Source organism: Sus scrofa, chromosome 10 (genome assembly GCF_000003025.6).
Source record: "Sus scrofa isolate TJ Tabasco breed Duroc chromosome 10, Sscrofa11.1, whole genome shotgun sequence".
In the NCBI taxonomy this organism is placed as follows: domain Eukaryota; kingdom Metazoa; phylum Chordata; class Mammalia; order Artiodactyla; family Suidae; genus Sus; species Sus scrofa.
Window position 1 is genome coordinate 56,136,794 of NC_010452.4, and position 17,043 is coordinate 56,153,836.

At 38.7% G+C, this 17,043-nt stretch overlaps 1 long non-coding RNA gene across 1 annotated transcript in view; it reads right to left on the minus strand.

Annotated features, from left to right (window-relative positions):
• The window catches only part of LOC110255702, a 36,064-nt gene continuing 19,936 nt past the window's right edge, over positions 916 to 17,043 (minus strand). The window contains exon 3 of the long non-coding RNA XR_002336396.1: positions 916 to 1,402. This is a non-coding gene — a long non-coding RNA (uncharacterized LOC110255702). The remainder of the gene's footprint in view (positions 1,403 to 17,043) is intronic.

Genomic DNA, 17,043 nt, shown 5'->3' on the forward strand with positions numbered 1-17,043 from the left:
ATTTATATCTGCTGTGGCTGCCCCACGCCTAAAAGGTCGGCTAAAATGTTTTTCTCTTACAATCAGGACATTGGCTATGGAAATGAAACTCTTCAATTAAAATTTCAGCAGTGGGGAGAAAATATTTGCAAAAGATATATCTGATAAAGGACTGTTTTCCAAAATATACAGAGAACTCTTAACACTTAATAATAAGGAAACAACCTGATTAAAAAATGGGCCAGGGAGCTCAACAGACACTTCACCAAAGGAGAGAGATGGAAGGCAAATAAACATAGAAAGATGCTCTGCATCATTGGTCATTAAGAAATTTCAGGGAGTTCCCGTTGTGGCGCAGTGGTGAACGAATCCGACTAGGAACCATGAGGTTGCCAGTTCGGTCCCTGCCCTTGCTCAGTGGGTTAACGATCCGGCGTTGCTGTGAGCTGTGGTGTAGGTTGCAGACGCGGCTCGGATCCCCTGTTGCTGTGGCTCTGGCGTAGGCCGGTGGCTACAGCTCCGATTCAACCCGTAGCCTGGGAACCTCCATATGCCGCGGGAGCGGCCCAAGAAAGAGCAACAACAACAACAACAAAAGACAAAAAGACAAAAGACAAAAAAAAAAAAAAAAAAAAAAAAAAAAGAAATTTCAGGAGTTCCAGTCGAGGCGCAGTGGTGAACAAATCCGACTAGGAACCATGAGGTTGCGGGTTCGGTCCCTGCCCTTGCTCAGTGGGTTAAGGATCCGGCGTTGCCGTGAGCTGTGGTGTAGGTTGCAGACGCGGCTCAGATCCCACGTTGCTGTGGCTCTGGCGTAGGCGGGTGGCTACAGCTCCGATTCAGCCCCTAGCCTGGGAACCTCCATATGCCATGGGAGCGGCCCAAGAAATGGCAAAAAGACAAAAAAAAAAAAAAAAAAAAAAAAGATGTGGAGGAAACTTAAATGCATATTATTACGTGAAAGACACCAGTCTTAAAAGGCTACATTCTGTACAATTCCAGCTGTATGACATTCAGGAAGAAGCAAAACTGATTAAATAAATTCTAATATGTTGATGGAATGAAATAATCAACAGCTTTAGAAAAGAATGAGTTTTTTAGACCTGAAGGCATTGATATGGAAAGATCGTTGGTATATATTATGTGTGCATAGTGAACCAGATGGACACATTATGTGTAATTCTTTACATGAAGCAGTGTGGGTATTATGCATATTTTATAAGTCTCTGGAAACTGAGACAAGAGAGGTTACGTTGCAAAACTAATAAGTAAGAGAACTGAGACTGGAACGCAGCCACTCTGCCTCCAGACTCCAGATATTTATTCACTGTATTTTACCGTCTCTAGTCGCTTGTGTGATTTTACAGAGTCATTGTCTGCCATGTTGCACCTCCACTGTGATTAGTTAGGTGAGTCTGTAATTCTGGAGGAATAAAGAATAAATCAGTCTGTTTGCACATATATAAGCCATGTTCTGCTATACCAGCATTACCAATAATAGTAAGGGGGCATTTTCATCTCCGTCTACATTACTCCTTATCTATCTGTTAATTGAAATAAATATATTTTTTCTCAAAAAGGAAATGATAACACAAGATTGTCATTGTCATATATCAATGTGGGCAAACATATAGGAATGGCTAAGATTGTTGAATTACATTATTCCAACGTTGGTCAATTATCTATCTTTTATTAGAGATCTTATAAGATTCTAGCTTTCTTACGGGCAGTGCCTATATCTTATATGTTTGTATGTCTAACACAGTACTTTACATACATAATTATATTGCTCCTCTGTACACTGAAAATAAAATCACCACCTGTCTTTGACTTCGTCTTAAACCATCTCCCCTTTGCCCACTATGCTTTAGTCGTATTTCCATGACTTCATCAAGTGTGTTCTTATCTTGGAGTTTTTGTGCTCATCATCCCCTCCTTCTGAAATGCTATTCATATGTCTAGTTCCTTCTTAAATGCTATTCATATGTCTAGTTCCTTCTTGTTAATCAGATCTCAGCTTAACTATCACCTCTCTAGAAGGTCTTTCTACCTCCCAACCTAAAGTAGCCTCCCAGGCCCTCTCCATCACATTGCCATAGTTTAATTCTCTGCATGGCACCATTCGCTATCTGAAATTTTTCTATTTATTTTTTATTCGATTAATTTCTATCCTCCTCCACTAATGTACAAATTCCAGAAAAGCAGCTACTTTGTCTGTCTAGCCCAGTTCCCAGAAGCGCTAGGAACAAGCAGAGAGCAAAGAAATAGTTATTGAATGAATGAATAAGTTCTTATTCATTATTTATTTAGCAACTATTAAGATGATTATTTCAATAACATGTGAATAGTACAAAGTAACATTAACATTTCGGAAAGCAAGTGCTTAGTGTGGCTTTCATACTAAAGCTTGCTATTAAAAATATTCCAATTAATTCATGGTAAAAACACTCAGCAAACTAGGGATAAAAGGAAACTACCTTAAGATAATAAAGACTATATATGAAATCCCACAGCTAACATCATTCTCAGTAATGAAAAACCTGAAATTTTTTTCCTCTAAGGTCACAAATAAGATAAGATGCCCATTTTCACCATTTCTATTCAACATAGTACTGCAAGTCCTAGATGGAGCAAGTAAGCAAGAAAATGAAACAAAAGGTATCCAAATTGGAATGGACAAAGTAAAATTATGTCTGTTTTTCGAGGACATGATCTTATTTGTAGACAACCCTAAAGATTACCACACACATACATACACACAACTGATAGTTCTTTTCAGCAAAGTTGTAGGACATAAAATTAATACACAAAAATTAGTTATGCTAATAGCAAACAATTCAAAAAGGAAATTAAGAAAGCCGTTCAATTTATAATAGCATCAAAAAGAATAAAATACTTAGGAGTAAACTTAAGCATGAAAGTGAAGGACTTATACATTGAAAACTATAAAACATTGCTGAAAGAAATTAAAGCCACAAATAAATGGAGAAACATCTCATGCTTATGAATTGTCAGACTTAATATTGTCAATATGTCAATATTACCCAAAGTGACGTATAGATTCAGTGTGTTCCCTATCAAAAGTCCAATGACTTTTTTCTTGTAGAAATAGTTACCCTAAATTCATGTTGAATCCAAGAAACCCTGAATAGCCAAAACAGTCTTGGAAAAAAAGAACAAATTTGGAGGTCTCACATCTTCCTGGTTTTAAAACTTATTACAAAACTATAGTCACCAAAATAGTGTGGTACTGGCATTAAAGATGGATATATAGACAAATGGAAAAAAAATAGCCCATAAATTTTCACATATATGCTCAAATGATTTTCCAACAAGGGTGCCAAGACTATTCAATGGAGAAAGAAACAATCTCTTCAACAAATAGTACTGGGAAAACTGGATATCCACATGCTGGATCCTTACCTTATATCATATAAAAAATTAATGCAAGGAGTTCCTGTTTTGGTTAAGCAGGTTAAGAACCTGACATAGTGTCCATGAGCATGTGGATTCAATCCCTGGACTTGCTCAGGGGTTAAGGACCCAGCATTGCCAGAGCTACACCATAGGTCATAGATGTGACACAGATCCCACATTGCTGTGGCTGTGGTGCAGGCTGGAAGCTGCAGCTCCAATATGACCCCTAGCCTGGGAATTTCCATATGCTACAGGTATGGCCATTAAAAAAAAATGGATCAAAATGGATCAAAAACCTAAACATAACACCCCAAATGATAAAGCTCTTGGAAGAAGACATAGGAGAAAATCTTCATGCCATTGGATTTTACAAAGACTTTTTAGATATGACAATAAAAACAAAAGTAAAAAAAGACAAATTGGACTAAATCAATATTAAAAGCTTCTGTGCATCAAAGGATACAATGAATAGAATATAAATGCAACCTATGAAGAACTATGGAGAAAATGTTTTCAAATCATATATCTGATAAGAGGTAATATTCAGAGTATATAAAGAACTTCTACAATGCAATGACAAAAAAAGCAAACAATGCAATAAAAACTGGGTGAAGAACTTGAACAGACATTACTCCGAAGGAGATGTACAAATGGTCAATAAGTACATACACTCAGCATTACTAATCATTAGAAAAATGCAAATCAAAAGCACAATGAGATACCACTTTATACCCATTAGAATAGCTACTATTAAAAAAGGCAATAAAAAGTATTGGCTGAGGATGTGGAGAAATTGGAAACTTTGTGACCATTGACAGGAAGGTAAAATGATGTGGCTGCTGTCGGAAAAGTATGGCAGTTTTGTAAAAAATGGAAAAAGAATTACCATATGATTCAGCAATTCTACTTCTGGATTCATACCTAAGAGAACTGAAAGCAAGGTCTCCAAAGGGTATTTGTAGATCCATGTTCAGAGCAGCATTATTTACAAGAGGCAAATGATGGAAGCAATCCAAATGTCCATCCATGGGCAAATTAATAAAAAACAATAACATGATATATACACACAATGGGAAAATTATTCAGTCTTAAAAAGTAAGAACATTCTGACACAGGGTACAACATGGATGAGCCTGAGGACATTATGCTGAGTGAAATAAGGCAGTAAAAAAAAGACAAATACTGAATGATTCTACTTATATGATGTGCTTGAATAGTCAAATTCATAGGGACAGAAAGTAGAGATGTGGTTGCCAGGGGCTAGGAGCTGGGACATTGGAGAGTTGTAAACAACAATAAATGGGTATAGAGTTTCAGGTTTGCAAGATGAAGAGTATCCTGGAGATTGGTTGTATAACAATATGAATGTACTTAATACTACTGAACAGTACACGTAAAAATAGCGAAGATGGTAAATTTTATGTTTTGTGTTTCACAAAGTTTTTTAAATTGCATACTTCCTAGTCCATACACTGAAAAGATATAGAAACAACAGTAATCTAGAAGCAATCATCATTCTTAATGTCCAAATTGTGGTTTACTGGAAATTCCCCACTTATGAGGTTCTTGGAGAATGATTGATTCTAAATCTGAAATAGGAAGAATTCAAGACAAATTGAGAATTGAGATTGCACACGTGCAGGAGCGCGCGTGTGTGTGTGTGTGTGTGTGTGTGTGTGTGTGTGTGTGTGTATACACATGTGTGCCTGAAACCAAGGAAACGATCAAGGGTTAATCAGATCATATCAAAAGGACATAGGAGCCAGATTGAAAAGAGATGGGACAACTGAGCACTGAGGAGAAAAAAATGACTGCAACAGATTTAAGCACATTGAACATGTAAAAAATCATGAGTTCATTATATTTTTAATTTATTTTGTAACTGAAAGTTTGTACCTCTTAATCTCTTTCGCCTACCTTCCTTCCCCTTTGGCACCACCTGTTTGTTCTATCTATGACTCTGTTTTTCTTTTGCTATGTTTGTTCATTTGTTTTGTTTTATTTAGATTCCACATATAAGTGAAATTATACAGTATGTGTCTTTCTCTGTCTGACTTATTTCACTTAGCATAATACCCTCCAGGTCCATCTGTGTTGTCAAAAATGGCAAGATTTTATTCTTTATTTTTTTGTGAGGCTGAATAATATTCAGTCTATATTCATCACATCTTCTTTATTCATCTATTGATCATCACTTAGGTTGCTTCCACAGCTTGGCTATCATTTACAATGCTGCAGTGAACACAGGGATTCAAATATTTTAAGTATTTTCATTTTCTTTGAGTAAAATATCCAGGAGTGGAATTGCTGGATCATATGGTAGCTCTACTTTTAATTTTTTGAAGAATCATCAAACCGTTTTCCATAGTGGCTGCACCAATTTACATTCCCACCAACAGGGCATGAGGGTTCCCTTTCTCCACATCCTCCTCAACATTTGTTATTTGTTATGTTTTTGACAGATGTAAGGTGATATCTCATTGTGGTTTTGATTTGCATTTCCCTTATAATTAGTGATATTGAGCATTTCTTTATATGCCTATTGACCATCTGTTTATCTTCTTTGGAAAAATGTCTGTCTGGGCCCTCTACCTATCTTTAAATCAGATGGTTTGGTTTTTTGATGTTAAGTTGTATCAGTTCTTTATTTATTTTGGATATTAACCCTTATCAGATACATCACTTGAAAATATCTTCTCCAATTCAGTAGACCACCTTTTCATTTTGTTGATAATTTCCTTCACTGTGCAAAAGTTTTTAGTTTGATGTAGTCCATTTGGTTATTTTTGCTTTTGTTTTCATTGCTTGAAGAGACATATCCAGAAAAATTATTGCTAAGACTGATGTCAAAAGCATACTCCTTATATTTTTCTGTAAAAGTTTTATGCTTTCAGATCTTAAATATAAGTCTTTAATCTGTCTTGAATTTATGTTATGCATGGTATGAGAAAGCAGTCCAGTTTGATACTTTCATGCAGCTGTCCAGATTTCCCAGCACCATTTAGTGAAGAGGCTGTCTTTTCCTTACTGTATATTCTTGCCTCATTTGTCATGGATTAAGTACCCCTATAAATGTGGCTTCATTTCTGGGCTCTCTGTTCTGTTCCATTGGTCTAGGTGTGTTTTTGTGCCAGTACCACACAGTTTTGATTACTCTAGCTCTATAACATAGTTTTAAATCAGGGAGTGTGATGCCTCCACTCTTGCTCTTTCTTAAGATTGTTTTGGCTATTCAGAGTCTTTTGTGTTTCCATACAAATTTTAGAATATTTCTTCTCATTCTATGAGGCAAATGCAATTGCTATGAGATCACACTGAATCTGTAGATTACTTTGGGTAGTATGGCCACGTTAACAGTATTAATTATTCCAACCCATGAGCATGGTATATCTTTTCATCTGTTTGTTTTGTCTTCAATTTCTTTAATCAGTGTTTTACAGTTGTCTGAGTACAGATCTTTTGCCTCCTTAGATTTATTCCTAGGCATATTTTATTATTTTTTGATGTGTTTGTAATGAGTTCATTATTGAGAAAGAAAAAACAGAAATTGTCAAAAAGTGAACAAAAAATTTTAAAACAACAAGAAAAGAAAACCGTCTTTGGTCATGATTGGAGGTGGCCAGAGAACTAACTTCTAACTCTGGAAACTGGCAATTAGAACAAAAGAATTAAGAATTTATCCTATTTTTACTGTATGAATTGATCGCCAAAGTATCTAAACTGATGTATTTGATTAAACAAAGCTCTTCTTTACAGAAGAATGACAGCTAATAACTATAGAAGCAATAATAAAAGTAAAAATAATTACTATTTGGCAATCTCTATTCAAATAATTGATTCTCCTAAAAGCTATTAAGTAAAGTTTTGTGGGGGGCTGGCTGCCCGAGAAAAGGATTGGACTTCTCCCAGTTGAACTCATAGTTCATCTTAGCATCACCGAAAGTCTGTCAACTAGACATATGCTTCTTGACGTGATGCATTGTGAAGTATAAAGCACCACCTATAGAATAATTATGCAGAAAAAGTGAAGCAGAATCTAATCAGGTGTTTAGATCTTACTTTATGTTAGCAAGAAATACAGGGATAATAGAACAATTTAAATGACATCACAAGAAAACATTTTTTAAAAAGCCCAGAATGTGACATGCTCTACAGGACCACTGGCCTGGTTTTTATAAGTAAAAATTTTGAAATGAGATGAGAAGGATATATCAAGGTTCATAGTATTAGTCTCTGCTTTTGTGTGTGTTTATACATTTTCACATTATAGGGTTAAAATGATTATGTATTATAATTGCTGCATAATAAGAAACATAGAAATTAAAACATACTCTATAGTTTCAACATTTCAACAAATAAAGTGTCCTTCATATTCCTGGGTTTCTTTCTGACTCTTTGTACTGTGGGTAGATATTTACCCACTGCACTTAATCTTTTCTATTGTTTTTCTTCAAATTGATGGAAACAAGAAAGAGTTTTAATTATAATCTAATCTATAATCGGAGTAAATAAAAATGAAAATAAGGAAGGCAATTTTCATACTTTAAACTTGTTAAAATTACACATTTACAGGAGTTCCTGTCGTGGCTCAGTGGTTAATGAATCCGACTAGGAACCATGAGGTTGTGGGTTCCATCCCTGGCCTTGCTCAGTGGGTTAAGGATCCAGCGTTGCCGTGAGCTGTGGTGTAGGTTGCAGACACGGCTCGGATCCCATGTTGCTGTGGCTCTGGAGTAGGCCAGTGGCTACAGCTCTGATTCGACCCCTAGCCAGGGAACCTCCATATGCTACGGGAGCAGCCCAAGAAATGGCAAAAAGACAAAAAAAAAAAAAGTACACATTTACAAAAATATAAATTGGTCTCTTCATCTTTTCCCCCAAAACATAAACATTTAATAACTGTAAAAAAATTGGAAGCTATTTTTGAAAATAAGTACCTAACTCAAAATAAATCCCCCTTTTCAGGAGAGTAAACTTGGATGTTTCTAGGAAAAGACAATCTTCTAGATACCTTGGCTTTTAGGATGAAGCAGATCTAGTGCAGCACCAATTGTACTCTTATGGACATTAAAAACATTTGGTGATTATAATTATATCCTTTCTTGAAAAAAAGAGAAGATACTGTGTAGTATATAGACTATGAGTTGTGGTCACAACTTACTCTATAATTGTCTTCTGAAATGCTAAATTTGGGGAGTTCCTATTGTGACTCAGTGGGTTAGGAACCTGACATCCAAGAGGATGCGGGTTTGATCCTTGGCCTCACTTAGTGGGTTAAGGATCTGGTGTTGCAGAGAGCTGCAGGATAGGATGCACATACAGCTCAGATCTGGCATTGCTATGGCTATGGCATAGGCCAGCAGCTGCAGCTCTGATTTGACCCCTGGCCTGGAAACTTCTACATGCTGCAGGTGTGGCCCTAAAAAGAAAAAATAAATAAAAATAAAGTGTTGAATTTGGAGTCCCTGTTGTGGCACAGTAGATTAAGAATCTGACTATAGTGGCTCAGGTTGCTACAGAGGTGAGGTTTGATACCCAGCCCTGTGCAATGGGTTAAGGGATCCAGTGTTGCCACAGCTGTTGCTCGGATTCAATCCCTGGCCTGGGAATGTCCATATGACATGGGTGTAGCCATAAAAACAAAAACAAAAAAAGTTGAATTTCTTTCTTTAAGGAGAGATTCTGAGTCAGTCAGAGATATAGTCAGTCAGTCCCAGGCAGTACAGAGGAGACTCATTTATTGGTAATCTGTGTGGATTGCTGATATTATGGAAAACAGAATTAGTATCAAAAGCAGATTGGTGTATTGGAAAGTAAGTCAGGGAAAAATTATAATGAAAACCCCAAAAAGTATAAATGACAACATTAACATAAGATAATTTACATAAACTCAAGAAGGAAACCATTTGTCTACAGACTTGACAGATGGCTGAGCAGTGGCAGTGAAGAGCCACTGACAAATGTCAGTCTGAAAAAGGCATAGGCCAACAGACGCCCCTCGAACAGAAAGTGCAGCCAAACCACCCTCTACTAGTCAAGAAGATTCCTAAGTTTTAAACTGCATAGGCAAGTTATTTCTTTATTTTTTATTAAAAAATTTTTAAATATAGTTGATTTACAATGTTGTACCAATTTCTGCTATACAGCAGTGACCCAGTCATATGTATATATGTGTGCATGTGTGTGTATATACATTCCCTTTCTTATTTTCCAGCATGGTCTCTCCCAAGAGACTGGATATGGTTCTCTGTGCTATAAGTAGGACCTCATTGCTTATTCATTCTAAATGTTATAGTTTGCATCTACCAACCCAAACTCCCAGTCCATCCCACTCCCTTCCTCCTCTCCCTTGGCAACCAGGAGTCTGTTCTCTAGGTCTGTGAATGCATAGACAAGTTGTCATTCATTTGAATCTAGTCTCTGAGACATCCTATTCACGCATCTCAAAATCTATTTTCAACAATCATCTTACCTTCGATAAGGATTCATAATCTTAATATAACTTCTTGGATATCATATCAGCATTCTCTCTGCCTTTTCTTATATTTCCACTTCCCTCTCCCACCCTTCCAAGCAGTATTCAGCTGGGGAAGGAGAGGTAAAATAGAAGATGTTGGTTGCTGGATGAATGTATCATGTTGAGAATTTGAGGAGGACCGCAGAGCACTCTGGTGGGTTGTTTCTGGGGCAGAAAAGTCTTTCCTTGCCTATTATGTTTAGCAACACAGCATGTGTCAGTACAAAAACTCACACTTCAGTGTCAGACAAACCTGGAATCTCATTCTGATTTTTATTTTTTATTTTACTTTATTTGTCTTTTTGTCTTTTTAGGGCTGCACTTGCAACATATGGAGGTTCCCAGGTCCCATCAGAACTACGGCTGCTGGCCTACACCACAGCCACGGCAACATGGGATCTGACCTGCATCTGTGACCTACACCACAGCTCACGCAACGCCGGATCCGTAACCCACTGCGTGAGGCCAGGGATCGAACCCGCAACTTTATGGTTACTAGTCGGGTTCGGTAACCACTGAGCCACGACGGGGACTCCTCATTCTGATTTTTAATTCCCCCTCCCTGAGCCTTGGCTTTGTCACCTGTTAAATGGAGATAGTCGTGACCATCTTCTTGAGGTTCTTACGGACAAGAAAGCAGAGGAGACAATATATATAATGTGAAAATTAAAGGAAACACTATCTGGAATGAAAACGGTCGTGCCGGGACCTATTTCAATGCCCTTCCTTTAAAACATCTTAGAAGTGCACACCCGTGAGCCCCTGAGAGCCCGCCTCACGGGCCTGGTCGGCCTCGGGGGTGACCCCCCTGGAGGATTGCTCTGGACCCCCAACACTCAAGAGCTCCTTGTTGTCTTTGTCCTGTAATTTTCTTAAGGAGCTGCTTAGATCCTTCTAAGAATGTATAGCACTGATTGCCTCGGAGCCATGAGAAAGGTTCAGAGTGGAGCCACAGGGAAGATAAAAGGATAAGCAGCTAAGCACGAAGGGAAAAAACCAGAGCAGGGGGGATTGTTGAACCAGGAGAAGTAAAGGCAGGTTACTATAATCGTCACCTTCAAGTGCCACCAGGCTCTTATGTAAAATAGAGCCAATCGACCATGTTCTCTATGGCACACTGACAAATAGAAACCGTGCCCCGGTGCCCCTGGGGACCCACACCCTACTGACCAAAACTGGCCTGGGAGGAGCAGGGCTCAAAGAGATGAGACGTGAATATAATTGAGAAGTCAGAGGAGACACAAAGAAGGGGGACGCCATTAAACTGGGCCTGATGGCAGTCTTTGCGGGTTAGGGCCAGCCTACCAGGAGGGAATCCGACCCCAGGACTATCAGAAGGTGCTGGTGGATGTTTGTAGTTTTACCTTCACAGTTTTCACTAGTTGTAGCATCTAGAATAGAAACTAGAGTCCCCAGCACCTCTGCTGAGGTGTGACTGGGATTCCTGCAGGCCTGCGTTCAGGACTGAGTCAGCGGCCACAGCCCACCACAGCCTGAAAGTTCTGTCTTTGTCACTGAACAGGGTGATTTGAATAAAAGGCAAAAAAAAAAAAGGCAACCAAAACCTTAGTTTTGTGTGAAGAATCTCCCACCTCTCTGGAAAAACAGGTCAACTTTTGAAGGCTATGAGAAGGAAGAGATTTCAAAAGTGATAGCTCTGAGGCAGAAAATGGAAGTTTGCACTTGATTAAATACCTGCACGTAAAACTGCTGTGTGTGCGTGCATGCGTGCCTGTGTGTGTGTGTGTGTGTGTGTGTGTGTGTGTGTGTGTGTGGTGGGAGACAGTTTTGTGGGGAAGCAGTAAAAGTGAACGCTCCTGTGAGGGTAAATCCCTCAAGTGAGAGAGAAACGTCATGGAGGGTTGAATGGCTGGGCGGGTTGTGTGCCTCGGCACAGGAAACACCTCACACTTGATGACAATGAAATGCTCCGGCTCAGCTAGAATATCCAGACCATCTCAGGCACACACAGTACGAATGCCAAGTGCACTGCCGTCCTGTCCGGGAGGAGGTCAGTGGAGGAACTCAGTATATACTCAGCCTTCGGGTTCTGGTTAAATAAGACAGAGACTCGATGGATAGGAATGAGTCCCCAAGGTTGGAGGAATAAACATCCCAGGCTATATTCTTATTTGCCACTAAATAGCTGAGGTCCTTCATGCCTGAAGCCTGAGGAGCATGCTAGGTGGTTCCTTATCCCTCCTTTGACTTGTAGATCTTCGGAGCTATGGATGCTTTTTCCCTGGGGCTCTTCAGGGGAAAAGCTGGGGCGAGCCCTAGGCTGGCAAAGCAGAAAGCAGCTTCCCCTCTCCTCCCAAATTCCAAGAAATACTTCATGATATCATTGTCATGAAAGATGACATGTACTTGAGGCCACCGCTTTTACAGCAGGATGACTAATCTGAGACAGCCTGTGATGTAAATTAGAGCTTCCATCTCAAGCATGTTATGAGGCTTGCAGCTGGTCAATCAGGATGTTATGCAAACATAGGTGGGAAGGAAAGAGCTTTTGTGTGATTCCATTTTGATCACATTTGGATACTTCCAGTGTTGGGTTGATATCCATACTTATATTTTGAAATTTTGAACTTCCTGTAACTCATTGACCATAAACTCTCCTTCCTCTTTTTCCTGTAATCTTAATGTCCTTTGTAACACAAGACAGTATTACCTCTAGCTACACCGAGATTTGCAAAGTGGTTTTGAGCGGGCGACATGGCCAGCATAAAATTAAAACATCTTTCAACTCTAAATTTCATGATAAAACTGTTTACCGTGAGTAGTGTTTAGCAATTCTAGTTAATTATAAAATTGTTAAGTACCTCTTCTGGATCTTATTGTCGGTTCGCCTGGCAAGTGCAGTGTTCAGTGTCATTCTAGCTTTCTTTCACAGATGAGAAATACATCCTGACAGCTCTTCTCTTTCCCAGTTCGTGGAACTTGGAAGATTTGAAAGTCAAATATCAGGAGCAGAAATACTGTCCTAAAAGTGAGGCTGGAGGTGGGGAGCAAAGGGTAGGTGAGCCACTCGTGAGAGAAGAAATGAAAGGGACAGGCCAAACCCAGGCAGAAAAGACACAGGATGGCTCAGAGTGAAACAGCTAGAAGGTTAGAGGTGACACCTCTGCGTGAAAGGACCGAGGAGGGGTATGGGAGCTTTCAAAGAACAGCTCAGACTTGAGGTCTGTGGTTACGACTTTGGAACTACCCCAAGGCCTCATCATTTCATTGCCCAGGGGCAGAAGAGAGGGCTGAGTTATTTTCAGGTTAGACGCAAGTACGAAGCACACACATCCCTATGCAAACAGCAAGGCAGAATCTGGCATATCTCCATGGTGGTGTTGCTGATTTCTTTCTAGGAGAGGACTTTGGAATTAATTAGAAGTATTGAGGGGTTTGTTCCCCAGCCCTGGAGAACACTGTCCTCCAGTTTTAAAGCCAGAAATGTCCTTTAGGATCCCAGCTTTTAATTTCTTCTTTTGGATTTTTAAATACATGGATGCATAAAACAAATTTAATTTAATGCAATAGAATGGATCAGATAGCCTGCAGATTCTACTTGAAAGAAAAATACACTTTACTAGTCATCCATGTCATTACGGAATAAAGACCTTTAAAGTCTTGCGAAGGCTTCTCAGAGTACATAACTTGCTTAGTGATTATCCAAAGTTCCCGATTATATCAGAGCTTCTGTAAAGTAGATATTTTTCCAAGTATAGAGGTTCTGATACTCTAAGTACTGTAAATTCCATGCTATTTCGTTGTTTTCTTCCTGGTGTAACGGTAATGTTACAATCTATCTTGGAAAAAATAGAAGTAATTATGAAGAAATTGAGTTTATTTCCAAGAACAACTTCTAAAAATAGTGAGAGACAGATATAGAAAACAAACCAAAGGGGTAAAGGGGGTAGGGGTAAATTAGGAGTTTGGGATTAACATATACACATCACTAGGTATATAACAGATAACCAACAGGACCTCCTGTACGGCACAGAGAACTACACTCAATATTTTGTTATTATTATTATTATTTTGCTTTTTAGGGCCACACCCAAGGCATATGGAAGTTCCCAAGCTAGGGGTCGAATCAGAGCTGCAGCTGCTGGCCAGCTGCATCTGCAACCTACACCACAGCTCATGGCAACACTGGATCCTTAACCCACTGAGCGAGACCAGGGATCGAACCCACATCCTCATGGATACTAGTCGGATTTCTTTTTGCTGTGCCACAAGGGGGACTTTCTGCTGTGCACAGGGGAACTGTGCCACAAGTCAATATCTTGTAATAACCTATAAGGGAAATAAACCTGAAAAGGATAATATATATATTTGATATTATATGTATCACTGCTGTATGCCTGAAACTAATAAACATATATTTCAATAAAAAGTAAAATAAAATCAAGAAATAATAAAATTTTAAAAATAAAAATAGTGAGAGAACATTAATCATCTGATGTTTAAGCGCTTTTCTTTTCTTTTTTTAAAGTGCTTTTCATTCCTTGAGTTCATCATTTAAAATTTGAAGCATATTGAAGCTAGAGAAAAGAAAGAGCATAGTGAACTTTCACCCTCTCATCACCAGAATTAACAGTTACCAGGCTTCCGCTGCCTCTGCTTCCCCCATCTGTGGTTTTCCCTTTTGGGAGGTATTTCAAAGCAAAATGCAGCCATTGAGAACCAATTTCATATATGTTCTCAGTGCAAATTTTTGAAAATATGGGCATTTTCTTTGCAGTCTCAATGCCAGTATTACACTCAATAAAAGTAACATTTTTTTTTTTTTCTGCTTCATATTACCTCATACACAAACCACATTAAATTTCCCGGGTTATCTCAAAAAACATATATTTTTACAATTGGTTTGTTTAGATCAGATTCCCCACATATCCTTTACTATGTCCCGTAAGTCTGTTCTAGTCTAGAGCAATAACTCCTCTCCATTTTTCCCCCCTAAAGCTTCAAGCCTGTTGAAAAAGCTAGGCCAATATATTTTTGAAAAGTTAAATAGTAATACAGTATCACCAAAACGACTGGGTGCCTCACTAAATAAATATCCAAAGCCCTAAAGGATGCTATTATCTCACTTGAAATTAACCCTTATTTATTGCACTCCAGTTTACAAATGAAATAAGATCAAATTTGTAAATTCGCCAAATTTATCTCCACTTTCCCTTTTACAATAAGATTTTCCCTTTGAAAGAGCTATACAGATAAAGAAATAAGTGATACTTTGTTATTATTAGGTTTTGGAAAAGGTTCATATTTTGGTGGACCGTCAGATTATGCGGTGAGTGTACTGGTCTATCGTCAGGGCTCTTACTTTATTATTACTGTTGCTTTGATCAACAGCTCTCTTCGCAGATACAGAAAACAAACTTATCATTACCAAAGGGGATGGTGGGGAGATAAATTAGGAGTTTGGGATTAATGTATACACCTTATTATGTATAAAATAAACAAGGACCTACCTATAGCACAGGGAACTAGATTCAATATCTTGTATAATGGAAGAGAATCTGAAAAAAGTGTGTCTATGGCATAACTGAATCCCTTGGCTGTGCACCCGAAACTAACACAACAGTATAAATTAACTATACTTCAAAAACACCTGAAACTAACACAACAGTGTAAATTAACTATACAACAGAAAACAACAACAAATAGCTCTCATATCTCTAACCCAGAGTAGTCGTTAGGAATTTGCTAATCACTTTTTACGTATCGTCTCATTAAATTTGCAAAGGCCAATGCTATTTTATGGAAAGATTTCAACCCTCATAATTTTAACCACTTCGCCTCACCGCCTGCCTGTGCTTTATTATCCTTTGCTTGTGCGGCTTTACATGTTGTCCTATTAATGTTCCTTTTTCCCCGAGGCAATTGTTTTAGAGGCTAAAACATTTCTTCTTTCCAGGCCTAGACCATGACTTTTCCCTACTGAAGCTGACTTCATTTTAGTCAAATAAAACTGACTTTGAGATCTTTGGACAACGTAACTCAGCTAGTGGACAGTCATCAGTGAAACGGTATTTTCAGTGTTTTTGGACCATCCAGCCTTCAATGTATTGATTTTTTTTGTCCTCCCTGAATTGACCAACTTTGGCTTTTTATTTGACGTTTCCTTTCCCCACCAGCTTATTTCCGTTTGAGGCTTCACGTGGAAGTTATCTTAGGTGTGTCTTATTCCAGAGAGGTATTATCTTTCAGAGGCTTTTCAGTAGTGTAGCTTTCCCTGTCACAGTGAAAGATAAGATGACATTTACATTGAGACTTCTTATCTGATGCAAATAGTCTATGCAAAGTGTTTTAAATATTTATTCACATAATAAACACTATCTTATTAGATAACATTTAATGTTTATTATTGGATACAGTTTGATGGAAACTTAAATTTGATAAAAATCTGGATTCCAAGTGCTTGCTTTCACTCTGAGGTTTTAGGCATGCCTCACATGCTGTTTTCACAAGGCCACTTCATGAGTTTGAGGATATTACTCAGGGCTAGAGTCATCAAACAAATCTCAGCGCTGTTTCTCACCATCCTATTTATGTTTGCTACTGCTTTGGTGGCAGCCATGCCCGGTTTAGTCAAACACCATGAGCAAGGAGATCCCAGCCTGTCTCTTGTCAGTATCACGATGTAATCACTTAGATACACACCAAGCCTTCGAATTTTGCCTGGAGGTTTCTGATGGCTGTCTCTGTGACTCAGCTTCGCTTCCTGGTCACCCCGTCACTGTCTAGTATATGAATTGTCCTGATGGGATCGAATTCCCAGTTCCAGCTCCTCCCTCACCCTACTTCCAAAGCCAAATATTCCTTTTTTTTTTTTTGGCTCCATCCACAGAATGTGGAAGTTCCCAGACCAGGGATCAAACCCATGCCACAGCAGAGGCCACACTGGATCCTTAGCCAGCTGAGCCACCAGGGAACTCCCTAAAGCCAAACAGATGATATCACCAATGGAGTGATTACACAGTTTTTTATTTTATTTTATGTTATTTTATATTATTTTATTTTTAGGGCCAAACCAGCAGCATTTGGAAGTTCCCAGGCTAGGGGTCGAATCAGAGCTGCAGATGCCAGCCTGCACCACAGCCACAGCCACAGGGGATCTGAACCTCGTC